Genomic DNA, 21,886 nt, shown 5'->3' on the forward strand with positions numbered 1-21,886 from the left:
GGTGTAAGGCAAGGTGTTATTGCATTTGCAAAAACATGGTTCAACTATTTGGCATTTGCATTTGAATTGCTTACAAAATGTTGTCGAGGGCCTCTTTTTGTACAATGATCAGAGCCACATGCTGGCAACAAGTGATTTTCACCGGTAAATCCCCGTTTCCTTCGCTGAACTATTGCGCCAGTGAGTACTCCAGCCTTCGTGGAGTCGTGGGTGCCGAAAACTCATTTGCATAGCCCAACGTGGCTCGTATCTCTCTCTGCAAGGGGCGACAAATAGACTTGTTTGGCCAATTCCCAGACGCTAATGATGCATTTTCGATGACGCCTTCGTGCGCATGCAAATTTACTTAGACCCCGAGCGCACCACATTACACAAACATAATATTTCCAGGGAGTTCGAGAGGGTTAACCCGAGAGGGTCCTCCTGCAGGAGGGGGCGTCACATAATCACAGCTATCAGTAAGCGCGGCGTGCGACATTTATGACACGCTCCTCAGCCCCAACGTAACGTAATACGGCTCATCATCAGACCCGCTCTCCGTTATTAACCTCATCGGTTTAAGACTCCATTGCGAGCGAGATTCTCTGCCGGGAAGTCTCCAACGAGATACTGAGAAAAATTGATAGCATTTCGTTACATAGGTTTGAAGGGAAGGAGTTCCAACTTTAAGCTTTACGGAAAATGAATTTGTAAATGTATATATTCGGTGTTGTTAGGGTCCTTTCTAATAATTCTCATAAAATGAATTACTTCTTAAAATTTAAGCCCTAGTTTTATATTAGAATCGAAACCGCGATAAATCAAAACCGCTGACTGCCACCTGGAACAGCATACATAGTTTACCTTTACATATAAAAATAACAATTAAATTTAACATTTATTTATTTTTAAAATAGCTCCGTAGTTGAATATGTTAAATAATAATAGGTATGAAGAAAGTCCAAGTGTACTTGTCGCCTTTGCAGATGCTCTTCATGTTGGCGTGACAGCGACAGAATCATCATCGCCATCATCAACTCGAGATATAGAATCAGCTCCAACACATTTCAGAATGCATTTTGCATCGCTCCATGTCACTTCGTGAATTCGATGGTATTCTCCCCTTACCTTAGCTCTGGATTGTACTTAGTCAGACTCTTGGCTGATTCTGGAGTTCGTTACATGGAACTATAAATTATTGCCACACCTAGGACGTGATTTAGTTACGAGTTCTTCCTTCTAAGAGCGGAGTTTTGATATTTTGCAGCGGGCTTAAAATAAAATAAATACGATTCCAATATCATACTATTACTTTAAATATATCTAAAGAGAATTGTAATGAGGTTCTTTGAAATTTAACAATTCTGTTTAGTTTTGTGTGGAAATATTTGTATTATCTGCATAGATATGTGATTGAAAATGTTTGAGTTAATAACATTTATACTCGATATCTTTACATTTTCCTAATGTTATATATGCTTTCAAAATTTTCTAAAGTTCGCCTCAAAAGTATTAAATTGACATCATATTTTGTACACTCAATAGTTTAAAAATGTTGTTATATGTATTTAGTTGTTGTTAGTTTTTCTTTACTATATATTTTTTGCGGTATGGTATTCTATAAATAATAAAGCAAAACAATGCTAAAATAACATAATAAATACCTTTGATTCAGAACAACGAATTTGGTATACCTTAATAGTTAATTTAATCCCATAAATATAATTTAATTTATATATAAAATACTACTAAAGTAAATAAACAGTTAATGGACTTTGGCATATTGCAGTCCTCTAATAAATCCTTTAATAAACAAGAAATGTTATAAAATATAATATCCGATTGCTCTAACATCGTGCATCGTTCGTGTCGACCTTTTGACCATATTTCATGTATCCTCATGTGTCGTAGGGTATGCGTAAAAAATGTATTTAACTAAAATAATCCCTGGTACATTTCTTATGATTAAACACCAACGCACACAGCAACACGGAAAAAATAGCATCTAGAACAACCCGTCCGTTGCTGCGTTTCGTCTACTTCGTCACTCTGCCGTATGAATGAATGTCATATTCTCGGATGGAGATGACGAACTGCTGACAGGTGGCAGCATCTAATTGGGCTTCTTAATTTTCTGACACTCTCGGATTTAGTGAGCGCGTCAAGGGGCAGACAATTGCCTAGGCAGCCGCAGAAACACTGCGCCGGATGAGATTTCGCAGAATTCTTCCCGGGCGTTCTCCTCACGTTGACAGCCCGGGGCCGCAATTGGCGAGAGGCGGATGAGCGTATCGGACAACCACGCGTTCATCATCATAATCATCATAATTCGCTGCCAAAGCCAGAGCAAGCCAAAAAAGAAAACCCCCCGCCCCGACACACCAAAAAACACTCAAGCGAAAAATGTCGTGTGAACAGTGGGATGACTCTGTATCAATTGGGAATAGAAAGGATTGAGCGAATGTCGTGTTGGAAAACTCTCAGTTCGACAAGTCTTAGATACAAATACAAATGTCTCCAAGGATTGCAGTTTCCCAAATCCTAACAAGGTATGTATATGAATGCTAAAAGAGTCCAAACAAAGTTTGATAATTAAGACCATATCCACGTGAGCTTTATTAGATACCAACAAGTACTTGTTAAATACTACCTGGTACAAGCCTGGCTTAAGCCACATTAAGAACTGAGTGACTGGATAGGCCTGCCAGGCAATACTGATTAATTGCACCTAAATCTGTAATATGATGCAAATTAACTTTCAATTCATATTCATTTTAATTCATAGTCTTTATAGGATTCCCTACTAATACCGATATTAATTGCGGTCCACTGTAGCCAATGTCTCTTTGGCCACTACTCATCATCAGGCGGCTAAAGGCGACCAAGACGACAACGTTGATGCTGAGATGCCGAGATTCTGAAGCTTGTCACTTGTCAGTTGTTTGTCATCTGACATACATGTGAGTGATATATAAACACACACGGACCGGCGGCCCGAAATGCTGGGATGCTGCGATGCCGCCAGTTGAGCATTATCCATTCTGTACAGGCACTTAGTCGAAATTCTCGCGTACTTAGCGGCATATGCATGCCTGGTTTTTGGGGCCAACTTTCCGTTCTGCTCTGCTCTGGTCTGATCTTGGTGTTTTGCTTGTTTTTTGTCAGCGAAATTTATTGCTTCATTTGTTTCGGACCACTAACCGTATGGAGGGTAACTCGGGCGAGGACGGGGCGTGGCGGGGCGGACGTCTCAGTACATCGCTCTGACGCTTTGGTTTTCATATTTTTCACATTGTCAGTGATATATCATCGGACAAATGGTGGCCACATCAGCATCCGCCGTTGGCTCATCTAAGCAAATCCCATGAAAGCGAAATGACATTGAATAACTATGCATCACCTAGAGATCAAGTGCCACTTCCGCTCGTTCGGATTCCTTTCAAGAGTCTGTGACAAATCAATCAACTTTTGGCATCTCCCATATGCTGTTTTCACCATTTTTCCCGCGTTTGGTTTCTAGTGGGTGTGGTGGGGCAATGTGGCAATGAAATTAGGATCAAGGAGATTTTAGCATGCTTTTTTGGAATATGTGTTATATATATATATACATACGTATATTATTCAATTGAACCTTAATCTAAACATCTAATAAATTAAATAAGTGTTTCAATTTCAGTTATTTTCTTTCAGCTTCCGCGACCCATTATTTCTAAGACCTCTGTAATTAGACGTTTCTCTATATTGTAAAAACAAGTTTTATATTTTGATCACCAGATCTTTATTCTGCCTGGCTCTATGATTAATCTTGTGCCCAGAAAAGGTGGTTTGTCCTATTCCTCCGTAGCTTGGAACCCATGTCCTGGACAACATGATATTTGCTCGTTAAGTTGTGAAGTGACAAAAATGGTTCGAAGGAGATCTCTCTGCTGTTTTGATTACCACGTTAATTACTTACCTTTTGATTACTTTCACATTTTGGTTAATCTATTCCCTGGGCTAGAATATAGAATTTCGATCAGCAGAGATGCTCTCCCTTACTGCTACGAATGTCCTATGTCCTGGACAACATGATTGCCGCTTGTTAATCCACATAAGGACGTGAAGTTGGAAGGAAGTCCCATTCCATCACCTGGGTCTGAACCACTCGTCCATGCTTAATTTTTCTAGCCGCTGCTACTGACGAAATCATGCCAATATCCCAAAAATCCCAAACGAGCAGATCACGCACTCGAAACGTAAATTCCCGGCCAAAATGGTAATGGGCCGCGGCCAACTGACGCGCAGAGATTTCATTTGGTACGGCAGTTGATTTGAGGGACTCCGGCGACTTCGCCGACTCCACTGGCCATTAGCACGTGCACACATTTTGCAAAGATGGGAGCTCTGGCTCCCTGCTACCCTGGCACCCTGGCAGCAGCAGGAGCCGTATGAGCGGCATTGGCAACATATAATTTGCACAAATTATCGCCAGCGTTTCGCCATATTTTCCGCTGCAATGATGCCGCCGGGGCTACACTCTTTATGAGGCAGGAGGATGAACGACAGGTGCGAAACAAGCAGGACCAACTCTGGCGAAGGACAAACGTTTATCAGAGGAGCTACTCCCATTCCCAGGATGCCCCGGCATTTTAGTGCACGCCAGGCGCACGAACTGAGCAAATCATTTCTGGATTGCACGACCAAAGTTTGCCTCCCAGCAGCTTGCGGAGGAGGGCTGAAGGACCCGAGGACCGGAGGACTCTGGGATAGGACATAAGCTGCGCTCATAACTTTGTCTTGTTTATGTCTGCGGGATGTGATGTGTGCATTCAGTGGTCCCCGACCTGCCACGATGGGGGAGTCATTTCAGTTTTGGGGGATAGATCGTTTCGGGCGTTTGCGGGAACGAATCTGATGATGATAACACTTTTTAAAACAACCTTTTTAATAATATTGTGATTACGATGATAATATCTATTTTACGAAAATAAAGAATGAATTCCAAAATAGAATGATTAAATAATACTCCGATCAATTGTCGCGATTCTATAATACTTTATAAGATCTGAAAAATTTTTAATGTTAGCGGTTCATATTTGCTGTTACACGACTTTAGTAATCAAATTAAATAAATGAGTAAAGAAATACCTCACTTTCTTGGCAAACCGAAAATTGTGTTCATAAAGAGTCCTCTGGAACTACCACACGCCTCAAGAAATCACACCCAGTGAGGGAAAGCCAAAAGATGCTTTTCCCCGGCATTGTCAATTACCGATTTCGGACAAGCACCACTCAGATAGAAAGAAAACTAATCAAATGTCCTGGGGCCAAAAGCAGATGAGTCCCATGCCTTTGCCCTAGGAGCACGTTCCGTGTCTCGTGACCCGCTCCCCGAGTATGAAACATTCATTTGATGCCTGCGACATGACACGTCAGCTTTGGAAAGCAAAGGTGCACTGAAAACTACTGAAGGTTCATATTTGTAGAGCTTAAGAATGAAATTATCTAAGCACTCTGTAAAATATTTAATGAAACCCTCCAATATGTCCTCCGATTTAACGACAAATAAGTATCCATAAAGCAAGAATGTTTTCCAAATTCCAAACCAAATTTAAATTGTTTTCTTCGAGTGTTTTTAACAAGACTGTGTGTGGTATTGTTGTATATTAGTGTGCGTGACGTTGCATCGAGAGTGGAACCGTGTGATGGAAGCGCGTCGAGCATTACGAGGACCTCAGCATCCTGGCCAGAGGAGCCAAACGCGACGCTTGATGCAGCCATCGGAATCACATCTTACAGTTGCCGAAAATGCTCTCTCTCCCTGCTCCAGCTGCCAGCATCCACCGACAACATTTGGCCGGGCAATTCACACGTAGTGCCCATATATACCTCCCCTCACGAGGGGCGGTCTGGAGCGAGTGCCGGGAAACAATTCACACGAGACTGATAGCAGAACCAGATACTTGACTTTACTCAACATAAATACATGAAGTTCCAGAATAAAAATTAACTTGGAAATGCCAGTGTGAATATATATGTATACTGGATTTAATGCAGGAAAAGACGTAGATGTGTGCTTACATTCACCAATATTTTAGTGACATAAATGTATATATTCTTCAATATTTGTTAATACGAATAAATATGCATCAAATTGTTTATGATGAATAATGATGGATAGGATCAGATAAGATTAGTTAATCAAAAAAAGGCTAGTTCACTTAGTAATTAACCAAATAGGAAATTTTATAGTCGAGAATATAAATAAGAAATTTAAAAATGGGTAAAAGTATATTTAGTTTTGAATAAATTACCCTAATGTATCGCTAGTTTAAAATTATCGGATCGAAGAAAAACAAGGTTAATGGTAGGCCAACCCCTCGCATGAGTGATAAACCTTGAAGCTTTGCAACATATTCTATCAAATATTAATTAGTTTTGCTAATCGCTATACATATGAAAATAGCATTTAACATTTTCATCTCTTATTCAGTTTTGATAAATATTTCTTTGTTGTCTATCTATTAACAGAATAAAAGTTATGTAAGTTATGTTTCAGGAGCTTCGTAAAGAATAATCAATGCACAACCTAGGGATTTAAATTATTGAAAAAAAAAACTTCTGAAATAAATACTAAGCATGCCAGAGAAAGCCTTTTCAAATTCCTTTGGATATGTTCCTTGCAACCAATTTTCGCAACAATAATTTCTGCCGCCCATTATGGAGGTCGCTTCGATTTGGAACGAAAAGTTTTGAAACAGTTATTGGCATCATCAATTGAAGTGTAAGTAAACAACATTAAAAATAATTGCAACTAAATCCAAGCGATTGCGACGCCGTCACATTTTAGCGATGAAATGGCCCAGGCGGAGGACCCGAGGCCAGGACTCACTGCCGAAATAAGAAGGAGCCAGGAGCCGGGCCTGGCGGTGGAGCCAAAGCTTTCTCGAGTGCATAAATCTGTCCGTGGAATTTCCTCTCGCCTGCTCTGCTTTTTGCCTGAAAAGTCATTTTATGATTATGTGAGAGATTTTTGCTGCAGAACTAGAAACTGCATGTATGGACGCGAACGTTAGTGCGAGTCAGTATAATGCAATTGTAAATTGCATGCCCTCAAACTGTTTCTAGCAGTGCAATTGAAGGCACTTTGATGTCTGCCCTGACTTTAATGTCTCCAATAATGGCCTTCAACTCAATGAAATTATTCTATGGCAGTTTATGGAACCAAAGTTGCCTTTTCGATTGAAATCGTTGAAGTTTTTGGGAAATTGTCACCCTAAAAATGAGACGATATGGTGACTTTATTTAGAAAACTTTAATGTATTACTGGGACAATTTATTGCATAGGCATACAGTTATATAAAATTAATTTTGCTATTGATTTAGTTGTGGAGCCTTGTCGCACTTATTTCGAATATATGTAGAAGGCCTACATTAGGTAGTGGAATGCAACAATTCGTTAAAAATGTTTGGGAATATGTAAGTATTGGCCATAAATAAGGTGGTAACTCATATCCAAAATATACCTATAGGTTTACAATCATTTAAAATAGACATGTAATAAAGCAGATTGTATTGGACTATAACAGGTTATGATGTCCTGGTGGAAAAGAAAACCAAAACAAGTGAGATGGTTTTCCCTTTCGTTTGTGTACTTGTAAACAACTCACTAAACAAATTGTACTGCATCTCGATTAATACAAAAGCATGAATTCCTATGTCGCATAAACAATGTCTATTTTGATTTCACGTATTCAACATTTCATGTATTCTACAGCATAAACATAGTAATAGTAAACGAAAACAATGGGCTATATCATATTAAATCTCGAACTTACTCCCAAAATGTAAAAAAACCGTTTTTGCCACACAATTTGGCTTTAAACTGAACTCGGTTATTTTACATCTTTCAAAACTATTTGCTTCTAAGACAAGAGTCTCTGGTTTATATTACAATTATATATTATTTTTATAGTTCGATCTAATTCATCTATGGATGTAACAATAAGACAGGTAAATGATGCATTGACACAGTAAGCTAAAGAAGAACTCTAGTTTTTCCGCAAACTATTTTCCCGAACTGTATGTAAAGAACCATCGCACACCATCGCACATATAATTTATTCATAAATATTGTTTCGTACAGTGGGCTTATGCTCTGGCCGCCTTGACGCAGATGAATTCATCTGTGATAGTTGATGGATGTGCCGGCTGCAGCGGCAGTGTACCATAAGTCACCGAAGACCTGACCCGTATCCCGTATCCCGATCCCCGAACGCCGGTCTCTGTCCACAGACTCCGGACCCGGCCACCGTTTGTTTGGTTTAGGTCGCCCCGATTTGGGGGCAAAGAGTTTCCGTGACGTCTGAGAAATGTGCAACAACGACGAGCCAGCGACAACGTGCCACTCTGTCTACATCCCGGCTCCCTCCTTTAACTTTTCCCATCCCTGGTCCATGTCTGGGCCATATGAGTGGAATCGACGACATCGACATCGGCTATCAATGATGTATATGCGCGGCTATATGCGGCAAAAATGTTGAAAATGGCGCAGGTGTTTCTGTAATAGGCGACGGCCACGTTCTTCTCGAAGGTCTCAGATTACACTGTTTCTGAGGAAAATCAATCATCGATTGGATGTCTTTGATGGGCAATGAATTTGGATTGAAGAAAAATGCAATCGCCAAACGTTGGATGTGAAAATAGTTCTTAGCTTAAATATTGTTTAGTACAACTTAAAGGGAATGAATATAGCCACAAATGGATTTTTCCCATTGAAATGGTAAGCTTTTATTAATTAAAAAATAAACAGTTTGTAAAATTTGGTTAGCCTGAAAGACTTTTTTTCTCACGATCTGTTTGCGGCTCGTTTCCGTCAAAGTCTGATCAGTTCTCAGGATCAGTTGGTCTGCAATCATGCCACAATCGCCACCGCTGGGACACTCCACAGGCAGGCAGACAGGCAGACAGGCACACTGGCAGCTGCGACATTGTTGCATGCCCCACCAACTGGGACTGGGACTGGGACTGGGACTGGGTCTCCAGTTTCCGCCGAGTCCACTTACAGCTGGCCCTATCTACGATCGGTCACAGTTTTCTGGGACCCCAGGCCGCTAACAACCTGCGCCGCAGCAGCAGCAGCTCCAGCAAACGAATTAAGTGACAAAATGTCAAATCCAAACAAGTCGGCTACAGCCCAGGGGGAATCCGCAGAGTGTGTGCCAGGTGATCGGAATAAAGGGTATAAGAAGTGCCAGTGCACAAATTTGCACCGCCAACTGCGGCAGGCCAATCATTCAGATCGTCCAACGATCGATACTGCCGACTTCGAGGCAGGCGACAAGAAAAATCAATTAGTGAGCGACGTGTGACGATAATAATGCCAACAATAAAAGTTGCACCGAGCCAAGCACTGCAGGAGAAACACACAGAGAAATTGGAACATACATGTGGGTATATCCATATATTTATATATACACAAAAGGCACTCAATAAACAAAGAACAATGAATAAAACAACAAATATAAGCTAATATACTTATATCTGCACTGCAAGTGCTAAGTATATCAGTTTTTTAAGCCATATTTATTGTAAATATAAACACAATAACCAATTTCACAATAAATGGAATTTCTAAATTCGTAATACCTATAAAAGAGTGATTATGGAAATGGAAGTGTATGAAACCTATATTATTAAATTATTCTGTATTGTTTAATTCTTTTAAAGTTGGTTTATATATGTATATATAGTAGGAGTAGTAGTATTATATTACACAATGTTTTTTTAATTCGTCTTTAAAAGTGTATTCATATACACTTCACTTGAAGTACACTCATGATTTGAACTACTACAGAATTGTATATTCTATTCTGTCCCTAATAAAAACTACTGGTAAATTGTACCTTAGATGTACCTTATATGAATACGTATTCCAAGTTTTTGACTTTCTACTTTATATAAAAACATTCTTTCAACAATATATGTACATTCTCCCGTTTGTCGCGTGAAAGGAGACGAAGTAAAGGAGGATTTCATCATCTCTCAACCAAACAACAGTGTCTTCCTATCATCGTCATCATGATGGCAGCTTCGGGTTGATTGAAGGTTCTTTTGATATTTGACAGATTCGATTGAAAATCCTTCGGGGCTCTGGCGTTCCTCCTTGACCAGAGCGACCGTCCCAGGCTGGACCCCAGCCAGCAGATGGATGATTGCAGATTGTGACAGCGGCAAAAGGGTAAATAAGGAAAGTGGTGGTGGGTCCTGGCTGGCAGGAAAATAAATTGAAAGTGCTGCAAAAGGAAAATTGACGAGCTGCCACTGGTGAAGTTGAGGGCTCATGAGCTTGAACTTATTTGCACAAAATAGACAATGCCTTAAATATAATATATATGTATATCTGTGTTAGCTAGGTGAAGTGTAGTCACAAAATTCCATTTTGCGGTTTTTGGACAAAAACTCATTGAGACCCTTGCCATACTTCGGGAGGAGAAAAACACATCTGTTTTCGGAAAATTTTCATTCAAACAATTGTTCGAGTGCCAGACAGGGGAGGGAAGGGAAAGGTTTTCCATTCCGTCAACAGAAAAGTTCAATCAGAAATTAAGAAAACAGCCGCCGACGACGACTACGACAACGCCAAAAAATGGTACGAACGAAGGCGTATAAAATTCGCCCAGGCTGAGGAAAATAGCTTTAGACAATGAGCGAAAAGAAAATGCAGGCTTGGGGGAAAGCGGAGAACGAGATGCAACCAGAACATTACATCGCGTGTCGCAGACACATTTGAAAGCTTCGACAACACTTCAGACTTCCGTCGTGACGGGCTTCCTGAAAAATAAATGAAAATAATAATTGAGGACACAGGCTTTTTATCTTTCGAAGTTCTCTACCCTCTCACTGGGTACTATAAGTTTGACCAAGAGTTTGCAAATAAATGAAGGAGGAATATCCGGCATTGGAGAGTATTATTGATCTCTTAGTTGTTATGCTAACAGTCCTATAACCCTAATTTCGCTATGGCCATATATTTAGAGTTTTCGCAACAAAGATGTCCTTACAAGTTCCTTCAGCTGACAAGTACATACATATATCCTTGGATGCTTCACTCTAATTAAGCCAGCAGAATCAAGTCACTCGCATCCGAGAAGTGGAGCAACCTGGGGACTAAGCTGGAGGACGCACATCAAAGTTTAGTGAACACTGTTGCCCTGCCGGTGACGAAGATGTCAGCAGGATGTCGGGGACAAAGGACATGGCTCGGACATGGGGCTCTGGCGCTGGCCTGTGAGCCACCCATATTTTTTCTTCTTTCCCTGGGCTCCTGCTTTCATACGCCACTTGCTTTTCATTTATCACAAATCCTTTATCTTTATCTATCCACTCGCCGACATCTTCGCCGCCGCTCGGCGTCTTCGTCAAACCAAATGTCGCCTTGTCCCATGGAAAACCCCGCCCGCATGTGCATTGAGGCAGATAACAAAGATCCTTCACTGGATTGACAGCAGAACGTGCAAGCTACTGTCTTTTAAATTTCTAGTTCCTTTCACCATTGGATTGTTGTGAAGTTGTTCCTGAAGTTGTGTATGCTTACTGATACTACATTAGTACCAAAGAAAAAACCTAAGCAAAGTATTAAAGTATAGAAATTTAAGGGATTATGTAAATTTATAATAACTTACAAAATAAAACTGATTTAGAGTTATATAATGATACGAACTTCGTAATTTAGCAAAGGGAAATCCCCAGGTCCCAGTTTATATCTAGCTATAGGGACTAAGGGTCATACAAAGGTTAAAAAATACATACCTTATTTTAAAGGTGCTTTTAGATATCATATTAATATTATATACGATAATATAATAACTTGGTCAATACTTTACTTGTTTATTGCCTTTCCAGAATCGTTTCTGTTGATTTGTGTCCTTTAAATCCATTCCGATTTCAATCATTTGAGAACCTTATATTCTCAGATACATACATATATGTAAATAGATATACCATTTACCATATATGTATATAAATTGTCGTAGATAGACATCTGGTCATTTGAATTGCCTTTGTGGTAGTGTTAGTATAAGCGTCTGTGTCTGTGGACATACCGGCTGATGTCCTTTGTGTTTTGGAAAAGGTCCTTCATTAGAAATATTTTCAACTTGTCATCTTGCTCGTCATCAACTCAACTCAATATCAAGTCAAACCAACGGCTGTTTCCTTCGCCTGTCGCTTCAGATCTCGTCAGGATGTCAGGACCCCTTTTCCCACCCACCCCGCACACCCCGTCCTCCCTTTAGACCCCTTCGTTAGGCACTGCCTCTCCATGTGTACGGGGGCGGGGGAAGGAAGGCAACTTGTCCAATAGTGTCCTTTTTCCTTATGCTTTTCATTTGTCCATCTTCTGCTTGTACTTCGTCAGCATATACTTCACTCCAGTTCCCCGCTCCCCGTTACCCGCTCCTGTGTACACATTTCGCTTTGGCCCCGGATTCCTTAAATATTTCCTTGTCCTGTGATGAAGGGTCTTGTCGCCTTTGCCCGGACAGAGTTCGTCACTAGTGAGTTTTTGGTTTGACGAACTCCGTCCTCCGCTCTCTGCAGAAAGTTCTCCGGCCGCAGGATTCGTCGAGATATAAAAAAAGTTTTTAAATTTTCAGTTAATTGAAATGTTGATTTTTCAGCTGCGGGTCTAACAAATGCCAAAAATTTTATAACAGTCTAACCTCAAAAATTGGGGAGATGGTGAAATTTGTAGAAAGAAGTAAATCATATTCATTCATAAGATTTACTAAGAAACTATTTTCAAAATATGTATATTTAAGTCAGTATATAGGCCAAACTTAATCCTGTATCTTATCTTAGTTGTATCACTTTCACACAGTGATATTTTTTGTATTAGCTTCTATAGAATAACTTTTAAATTAAGGTACAAACAATTATTGAAACATAAATTCAACAAATCATTTTTATTTTGAGTTTCTGCAATAAAGGATTTTTGTATTGTCTTAAGTTGCCACTCCCTAATGTGACCCACTTCTCTCATCTGCGAAGTGTGTTAAGAAGGAGTGTGTCTGTATTTATTGGACACGGTTGACATTTTGTCCGGTTGCTGGACATTAAGTGTACCGTTACTTTTATATTACATATCAGTGTCAACAGCATCATCCCAGACGAGAGGGAAGAATAAGGAAAAGTCTGAAGCATTCAATCTCTCAGTCATTCCATCAGCAAAGGGAAGTGGGCGAGGGACAGCTGAGTTGACCTGGCCAACAAGGACCTGCCCCTGCCCAAGGTCTGGCCGACTTGTTCCGCGGGTCGGCCGACGGAGACGTCTGCAACAAAACTAAATACACTTCAAAAGAATAAGTTGACAGCTGACGATGACTTGTCAGAGACAGGTTTCTATCCTTTATGCACATAATGCGACCTCGGTCCGAACCCAAGCCCACACACTGGCGCACACGCCTGTGTCCAACCGGTGACGGACGTTGGACAAAGGACATGGGACAACGGGCCCTGAACTTTCCCCCCACACACTCACACCTCGGGGATAATGATTTTTCAGTCAAGTGAAAATAATTTTTAAAGTAAACAGACAATTCCAACTCTTTGTTGCCGTCGTCCACTCCAGAGTTGCATAAATTTTCAGCAGGGCGCGACGACCGGCGCCGTCTTCGCAATGTCAGAGGGTAAAGGACGATGGTTTCAAGGGTGGGCTGAGCTTCAGGACTTCTGCCTTCTGACGCCTTCAGTCGACCAAATAATTGATGCCCTTACAGAAGGTATGAAGGTATGGGAGGAAAGGGTAGTCGTACTCATAGATAAGAGATTGACAATTTTTGGGTGATTAAAGAGCTCAAGTTGATGAATTTGTAAAAATTTGTACATTAATGAAGGTTAACAGAGAATAATTTCATTTGATTTATATTTAAATAATTGGTTTTAATGCTAAATAACCCAACTTATTAGTATGTAAGAAGTAATCAGGGATTAAAATTGGTTCAAGTCTTAAATTTATTTATACTTTTAGCTCACATAAGACCCGATATTTTAAAGTTATTAAGATATATTCCTGTGAACGCATTACTGCCACGTAATTTTACTGACAATTGCTCTCGCCCAATATACTTGAGCCATTTTGAAATTTCTCATCTTCCCAATTCCCCAGATGAAATCGGCTTGAACTTATTGGACTTGAATGTGCCGTCCTTGGCCATTTAATGCAATGCAACATGCCAATCCGGGGAACCTCTCTCAGGGTTCTGGACTCAAGTTCAAGCACTAAATAGATGGGCGTCTGAATCGGAATGGGTAGTACGTCAATCTGTCCAACTCGTTCACTCATTTGGCCAGACAGGATGTCAGGCCGTCACTCACTCACTCAATTCAAACCATGGCAAACTGAACCATTGGAAACCATTCCATTCTGCTCGGTTACGATTTAGTTTCAGTTTCGGACGAGTCGCTGTCAATTTAAAATAGAAAATTTATAGAGCAGACAAAATGATGGACAGCCATCGGTAGTTACTCCAAAGCACAACGTCTACACAGGAGCATGTCCTGGCGCACAGTGGATACATTTTAAGTAATCCGCCTTTCGACAGCAAAGTAACTTTGGCTTAAAGGATATTAATGGTAATAGTGTTTATGTATTGGAATACATGAATTCTTGAATACGTGAAATGGAAGTAAGACCACATTCATGCATTCATATCAAGTGAGATGTAGAATTTATTATTTCTGATTGTTGTGGGTTTTCTTGTTGAGTGAGACATACTTGTATATAACATTTAACTTTATAATTAAATTTTAATCACATTTTAAGCCCATCTTTACCACTGTACTTGGCCGAGTACTGGGCGTAGCTGATGGGCGGCGACTGACTGACTGAGTGAGTGACTGGCTGGCAAATTGATGGACAGATTGACGGACAGATGAGATTAAATAACTTGTAGAATTATATATACGAATAAGCAGCTCTGCAGACCCCACAAGTCGAGTCGAGGAGGACAACAACCGCACGTACCAACCAAGGCTTCCTGGAGGAGAAAAAATAGGGAGACGTGGGGACAACTGCGTGCAAAATGCAATTCAAAAAGTTTTTGCGATCGACCTTCTTTCCAGCGATTTGTCAGGACGAACTTAGTTTCCGACTGCTGTCGTGGCTCGCCTGTTTCGTCAATCAAAATTACGTGTCCTTTCTTATTCTCCTTTCGTCTTCACTTAGCGCCCATCATAAATCCAGGGGAGCCAGGACAACACACTTTGTCCTGCAGTAAAATGCGTAACTGATGGGATAGGCACGTGTTTCTGACCACCAAATGGTTTCCTGTCGAAAGACAAAAGTTTCGAATCAAACGTCTGTTGAGGAGATGAATTCGATGCACTTTGTTACTGAACAAGAAGTCTTACGAAATTGCCTTTACAAGAAGGTACTATTTTTCCTTAAATGCAATATATATAAAAACGAAAAAGCATCTTCGGTCCCTTAATTATCCCTTAATTTATATTGATCATTTATAAGCATCACTAAATATGAATAAAGCTAAAGATTTAAAGTTTTGACCATTCAGTTATTCTAGTATCGAACCTGGGTGTGAAACTCGGGTGGGCCAAAATTAAAATTATTTCTAATTCTTAAATTTTGTAGAATATTTTCGTCTGAAATCAATTGGAATATTCATATTCTTGACTCTTGTGAAGCTTTAAAAAACTATTTGTCTTTAAATAAATTGCTTAAGACTTTAGTTACTGGGTATCTCTTAGTCGAGAACTCTTGATTGTACCTTAAGTCTTTGCGAATAAATTCGAATTTTGTGGTACTTCCTTGTTCTTTTAACACAAAATTTAAAGGAATAAAAAAAAATTGTATGTAAATTTTTTATTAAATATATTAAAGGTTGCTATCTATCATAATAACAACAACATGGAACCCCATTTTCGATGGTCTAGATTCGGAAAGATGATGGGGCGATGGCTACGCATCGATTGTCAAATGGCAGTGTAAAATTTTATTACTCAATAACTTCACCGTTATGAGGACTTAATTTATGAGCCGCTACAACAAGAACAACAGCGCCAGTGACAATGCAGCAACAAATGGAAAAAGCAAGTGCTGCAGTTTTTGCTACCATGTCCAGGACCTCTCACTTCGTGTCAGTGTCCGTGGCGCGGTGTATGTGTGATAATGTCCTGTTTAAATGCAATAATTTCAACTGCAATTTTCCGCGGGCCACAACATACCGCCTCGTCCCGTGCCCCGATTACCGTTACCGTTACCGTTACCGCTGCTGGTGCTGTTCCGGGTCCTGCAGGACAGTTCCACTGTAAGCCATTCCCCTGCAGTCGAGCGCCCGTCCGGCCGTGTGACGACCAAATGACTGCCAGCTTGCATTTATTTATTGCTGACTGACGTGGCCCTGGTTCCCCGGTTGACCTTTGCCAGTGATGTCCGCCTTTTTGGCTTTTTTTGCCAGTTTTCCAATGGGATTTAAAAATTAGTTGTCCGATTTTCCGTAGGCATAAATCCATTAATGAACCCTGTTAAAAGATTTTCAAATTGCAAATAACCAGAGCACCAAAAAAGACAACCTAGTTTTGGAAAGAAGAATTTTAAATTCAATTTAATATTATTATTTGGATAAATCAATTTTCTGCCTCCAGTTATTAACTTTTTTAACCCAGTTGTTCTTATGGAAAATATAAGATAAAAATCATACATGGTAAGTTTATCAAAAATGTATTACCTAGCAGTGTCGATTTCCGACGTACATATATAGCTCATCATGCCGTTCTAGACTAGAATAATTTTATAATTAATGTTATAATACATATTGTTAAACATTTAATTTTCCGCTTTAGTGATTCTAGTACACCGTAATAATAAGCTATAGTAAATCGAAAGCATACATATCTTAAAGTGATACCATTTGATTACAAAAATTAAGTTCAATCATTATTTTATACATTTTTTAGATTACATAAATTTTTATATTAAATGGATAATTTGTTGTTAAAACAATATTGTATATTTATATTTATATATATATCTGTATATATATATATATATAGTTGTGGACTAGATGTGAAGGACAAAGGGTAAAGATACAGGTAAAACAGTGATATTTCAATATTTACATGAATGAATATTAATATTTGAAATTATATACCTATATGTATAAGACTACTTTTGAGTTTTATCTAAATGGATTTCACAAAAGCTTCTACAGTTTTCGAAAACTTCTTATTTTACAAGCTTTGGGTTCCTGAGACTTAGTATTTAATAGACTGACATAGAATTTGAATTTTATTTTTATTTTATATACAGGGGTGGTCAAAAGTATTTACACAAATTTACAATTATTTTCACCGCCAAACTTTTTGTTAATATTCATCTTGTTGTTGACCGATTTCCATGAAAATTTTTTATCGCATAAATTGATCTATTCAGTAACAAGCAGAAAACGAAATCAAAAGATAACGGTTCATACGACAATATTAAAAGCAAATGAAAATATGTCTATTTATTTTGGATATAGCTTAATAAACCCAACAAATTGAAAGCCTTCATCGATACGAAAGCAAATTTTTTTAACTATTAATAAAGTAACTTATGGGATTGTCACTAAAAAAATATGAAATTTTAATATTACAGTTTAGATGCATCTATTCATTAACTTATAGCCTTTTTCTATGAATTGTTAACTTTCGAATTCCTTTTTGGCTCGCTTCTGCATAGATCAATCTACGCAATCAAAAAAATTACATTTCAGAGAAATCGTTCAACAACAAGAATCACAACTAAAAGAAATTTGGCTATGATGTGTAAATACTTTTGACTACCTTTGTATACTACATGTTATACACGATCTCTCTGATAATTTTATAATCATAATTTACTTTAACAGAGCTGTAAAGATCAATTTTAAAGTTCTACTATATTTAATTTCACATTTATTTCTCTTAGTTACATTGACATTTAGGTCTGATTGTGGCCTTACCTGGCAGCACTGTCTCTGTCTCGATTCGCGACCGTGGTTCAGGCAGGTGCAGAAGGGTGGAAGGTCCGCTTTCGCGTCACTCTGTCTAGTTGGAGTCATAAAAACGAAAGTTATGGCAACGCTCGCTGGATTTATGGGCATTTTGCAGAATTATTGTTATTTATTTTATTGATGTCTCGGCTTTATGCAATTGCAAAAATATTTTGCTGCATACATTTGAGAGGCGGAGTGAGGAGCAGGCCGACCTCAAAGGGGCAGTGCCAGAGTGGGGAGTGGGGCGGGCGGAGTGGAAGTGTGGAAGACAAGGGTTTTGCATCGTCAACGTGAAATGCACATTTGTGCTTTTCACATTTTTCGCTGTCAGCGCAATTTATGTCCCTGACAGCGATAGGCATTTCCTTTGAAGTTTCAAGTGCTCGGCATTTAGTCCTTGCTCCGTTGACTCCGAAGCTGTTTCTAGGATGGATTTTCACGAGTGATTGCACCAAGCGTCAATTGTGCGCCGAGGCTCGGTTTTCCACTGAGGCTCGCAAATCGTGAGTGTTTTAACGGAAGCATGTCATAAATAGCGTCGCAAGTGTCCTCATTTTTCACCCGAAGTCCAAACTTTGAGGCACACAACGTTTTCTTGATTTGGGGGTTTGGATAATACATTGTGTTTTTTGAAATGTAAAAGAAACTCACACGAAAACTTGGGATAGGGATAAAATATTTGTGATGGTTTTTTTTGTAACATCAATTTACTACAAGCCAATTATACACTCGATATATACTATGACCCCTTCAACTCTATTCCGTTTCCAAGCAATTGGCACATCAAAGGACGAGTAAAAACCCAAATTGATGGATAACAAATTGCAGCCTGAGCTGGGAAAATGGGGGGAAATTGCTGCGAGGTGGGAGGATGGATGGTCGCTGGCAGAGACTCCTAATTCCGAAACAAGCAGTGACACATTCGAAAGGGGAGGGCCAGGCCAGGGAAAGGGTATGCAAAAATCTAGACGAGCTGGCAATAACTTGCAACTGATAAATGATGCCCCGGGATATGTAGAATTTTTCTCTATTTCGGTCAATCGAATCGCGGACGGGGTCGGGGTGCAAAATGAATGTGCGGGAATTCCATCGGTTGACATTATTGTGTCCTCTGCGACAAGCAAAATATGTGGCCAAGATGTCACTGCCAGCGAAGGCAAAAAAATATAGGGCCAGAGTCCGAGTCGGTTGAGATTTGAAATCCGACCAATACTATATGCATGGATGTTCATATGTACATATGTATGTATGGGAAAGGGCGCTTATATCGTTTTTGCTCGCCTCTTGATTTTTGCATGTTTTCTGTGGCACTTCTATCGCCTTGACAGCTCGGCGGACTGTCGCCCGTCCTCACTTTGTCTTATATTGTTTGGCGTTTCCCAGTTCGCCATTCTCCTCCGCTTTTCTCATTTCGACGACACTGACAAGCTGCAAGATTAGGCAGCGGACAGTCCGCGCCACACATTTGAATTTTATTGGCTTGTCCCAATGTCTCTCCCAATGCCCCAAAAAGGGGAATCCCTGACAGACTGCAGAAGGATGTCAGAGAAATCTGATTTCAATTGATGTTGAATCTTTAATCAAGCCCGGTCAAAGAGTAGTATATTTGTATCAATATAATCTACAAGAAGTGCAAGAGAAAAGGTAATACCTTACAAATTAATTTAATTTAATAGAAAGTAAAGATTCAAATTCACAGGCACATCCCTATTTCAATATCCATTAATTGACTGCCAGATCTCGCCAAAAGTACAAACTCTCTCACGCTGTGGAGCCGCACAAGCAAATGGAGCTGGAAATTATCTGAAAATCGCATTGAGAGATCTCCTCGGAGGCAAAAGGTTTGCCAGGTCGCCTGACAGTGGGTCTCAGTTTCTGCTAACCACCGCAAGGTTTTTTCTTGCCACTTTGTACAACGAAACTTTTGTCACCCGCATTTGCTTGCTTTTTTCCCCCATTGCTGTAGGTTTTTCTTCTCTTTTTTTTGCAGCAACATTGCCTGCGGGGGAACAAGTTGCAACGTAGGCGTTGCAAAGCCACCGGTTCCTGCCACCGGTACAAGTGCTGTTCGAATGCAAGTCGAAGTAGCGACTGCAAATTCGGAGCTTGTATTTTTGCTGGCTTATTTATCTTTTTTTGTTTTCCTTAAATTGTTAACAAATTTGGTGGCTGTCATGTTGGTGAGCGTGGAACAGCAGTGAGTGGGTGATATATGTATGTCTCTATAAGAGGTCGCACAGAACCAGAGGACAGTGGTAAATCAATGTATCAATTTGACCTATGTCAAGCCAATCAGCAGCATTTAATTGTGAGCATTGTTGAACTAATAAATATAAACTTGGAATAGTTATTATTATTATTTTTATCTTTTTCCACAATATATATCCCAAGAGTTCCTTTTATTATTTAGTTATGCCTTTTTCAAAACGAATAATTGGTTTGTTAAGCTCATAATCTTCCAAGTAAATACAAACAACAAAGACTAGCCCAAAGAACAATTATGGAAACCACCACCGTTACTCTCAAAAGCCGAAAGAACAACTTTTTAATCAAGTTCACACTGTTTGCTGTGAGTCAATTAACTCGAATGATTGAAATCGCTTTCGGTGAAGAGAAATGCCACTTAAATTGCTTCTAATAAGCAGAGCGTTCGAGACCATACCTTCGGGCGAGATAACCACAACGACAACATCGGAGACAGCACCCACAAAGCAACCCCAGGGCAGAGGCATGGAAATTTCGCATCACAGTCATTGTCATTGTCGTCATTGCTGCCGGCTCTGAGTTCCACTGAGTCCACTCCACTCTACTCCACTCCACAACACTCTACTCCACACTCTCCATTCAAATCGACTCGGGATCTGGCTCGGCTGGGGCGTCGCACCCATCAAAGTGTTGTCACTGTCAGTGCAAATGTCAGAGACACATCAGGGATTAACGCGGCGGCGAAGGAAGAAGCCGGGAAGCCGGGAACCCCGGAACACGGGAACCCCGGAAGCCGGATTTAAGGGTTTATGCGCGGTTGACAAATACGCCGTACCAAAAACCGGCGGGCGGAGAGGTGCGTCGGGCATGGACAGTCGCAGAGGTTGAGATAGAGGCACCTGCCGCCCATGCGACAGCCCAGCCACACTGTGAGAAAAATAGTTTGGAGGCCTTCGAGCCAAAACAGCGGCAAATACAATAAGAATACTTTTCAATCTGGTAAATGCAATATTTTCGCTAGGGCTAATATTTTGTCTTGGCCTACTAGAGAGCGCTTGAAAGAGTTGTAGGAATATATTAGACAATAGTGTAATTTGCACTAAATTAAAAAAAAAAAAAAAAACATATATATAACAAATATTTTAAAACTGTTGAATATATATTTTATTTTTTATTTTATCTAATGTAAATCTTTGTCATCTGATGTTGTCACTTGTATAAGTTTTTCACAATTAAATACTTAGTCTGAGTTAATGTGGGTTCTAAACTTATGTACTTTACAGTGCATATTTATTAATAGTAGCATATTTTCTAGTTGGCATATTAAAACATAAACATATATAATATAATATATAATATAATATAATATAATAATATTTATTTATTTCTATATGTATACATTTTGAAAAAGTTGATGCTTCGGAAGTTTTATTTTATATATTTATTTTCTATAATTCGAATATGAAACCCAAATGAATCGATTTTGACAAAACTGGAAAACCACTTCGAATAGTTGCACATTTATTAAATTGTTTCTCACAGTGTTGTCCTGTAGGCAAACAAAATGATGTCAACCGCAATGCAACAACAACAATAATGAGGGCAAACATCAACAACAGACAACTCCGGCGACGTCAAAGGATTGTGGGTCCGAAGGCGCCCCGGAAGTAAGGTGGTGCGTGGTTCATGGA

The 21,886-nt window shown here is 39.6% G+C and overlaps 1 long non-coding RNA gene across 2 annotated transcripts; it reads left to right on the forward strand.

Moving 5' to 3' along the window:
- Positions 1-7,253: 7,253 nt before the first annotated feature.
- On the forward strand, positions 7,254-8,172 carry LOC147643852 (uncharacterized). 2 transcript variants are annotated; one of them, XR_015271504.1, is made up of 3 exons: positions 7,421-7,437; positions 7,491-7,583; positions 8,105-8,172. It is a non-coding gene; the product is annotated as an uncharacterized LOC147643852 (long non-coding RNA). The 2 variants fall into 2 exon arrangements; XR_015271503.1 differs by lacking the exon at positions 8,105-8,172 and having other exon boundaries at positions 7,254-7,437; positions 7,491-7,687.
- Positions 8,173-21,886: the final 13,714 nt, after the last annotated feature.

Source organism: Drosophila serrata, unplaced genomic scaffold (assembly GCF_035046125.1).
Source record: "Drosophila serrata isolate PLE 108 unplaced genomic scaffold, ASM3504612v1 contig_245, whole genome shotgun sequence".
Classification (NCBI taxonomy): domain Eukaryota; kingdom Metazoa; phylum Arthropoda; class Insecta; order Diptera; family Drosophilidae; genus Drosophila; species Drosophila serrata.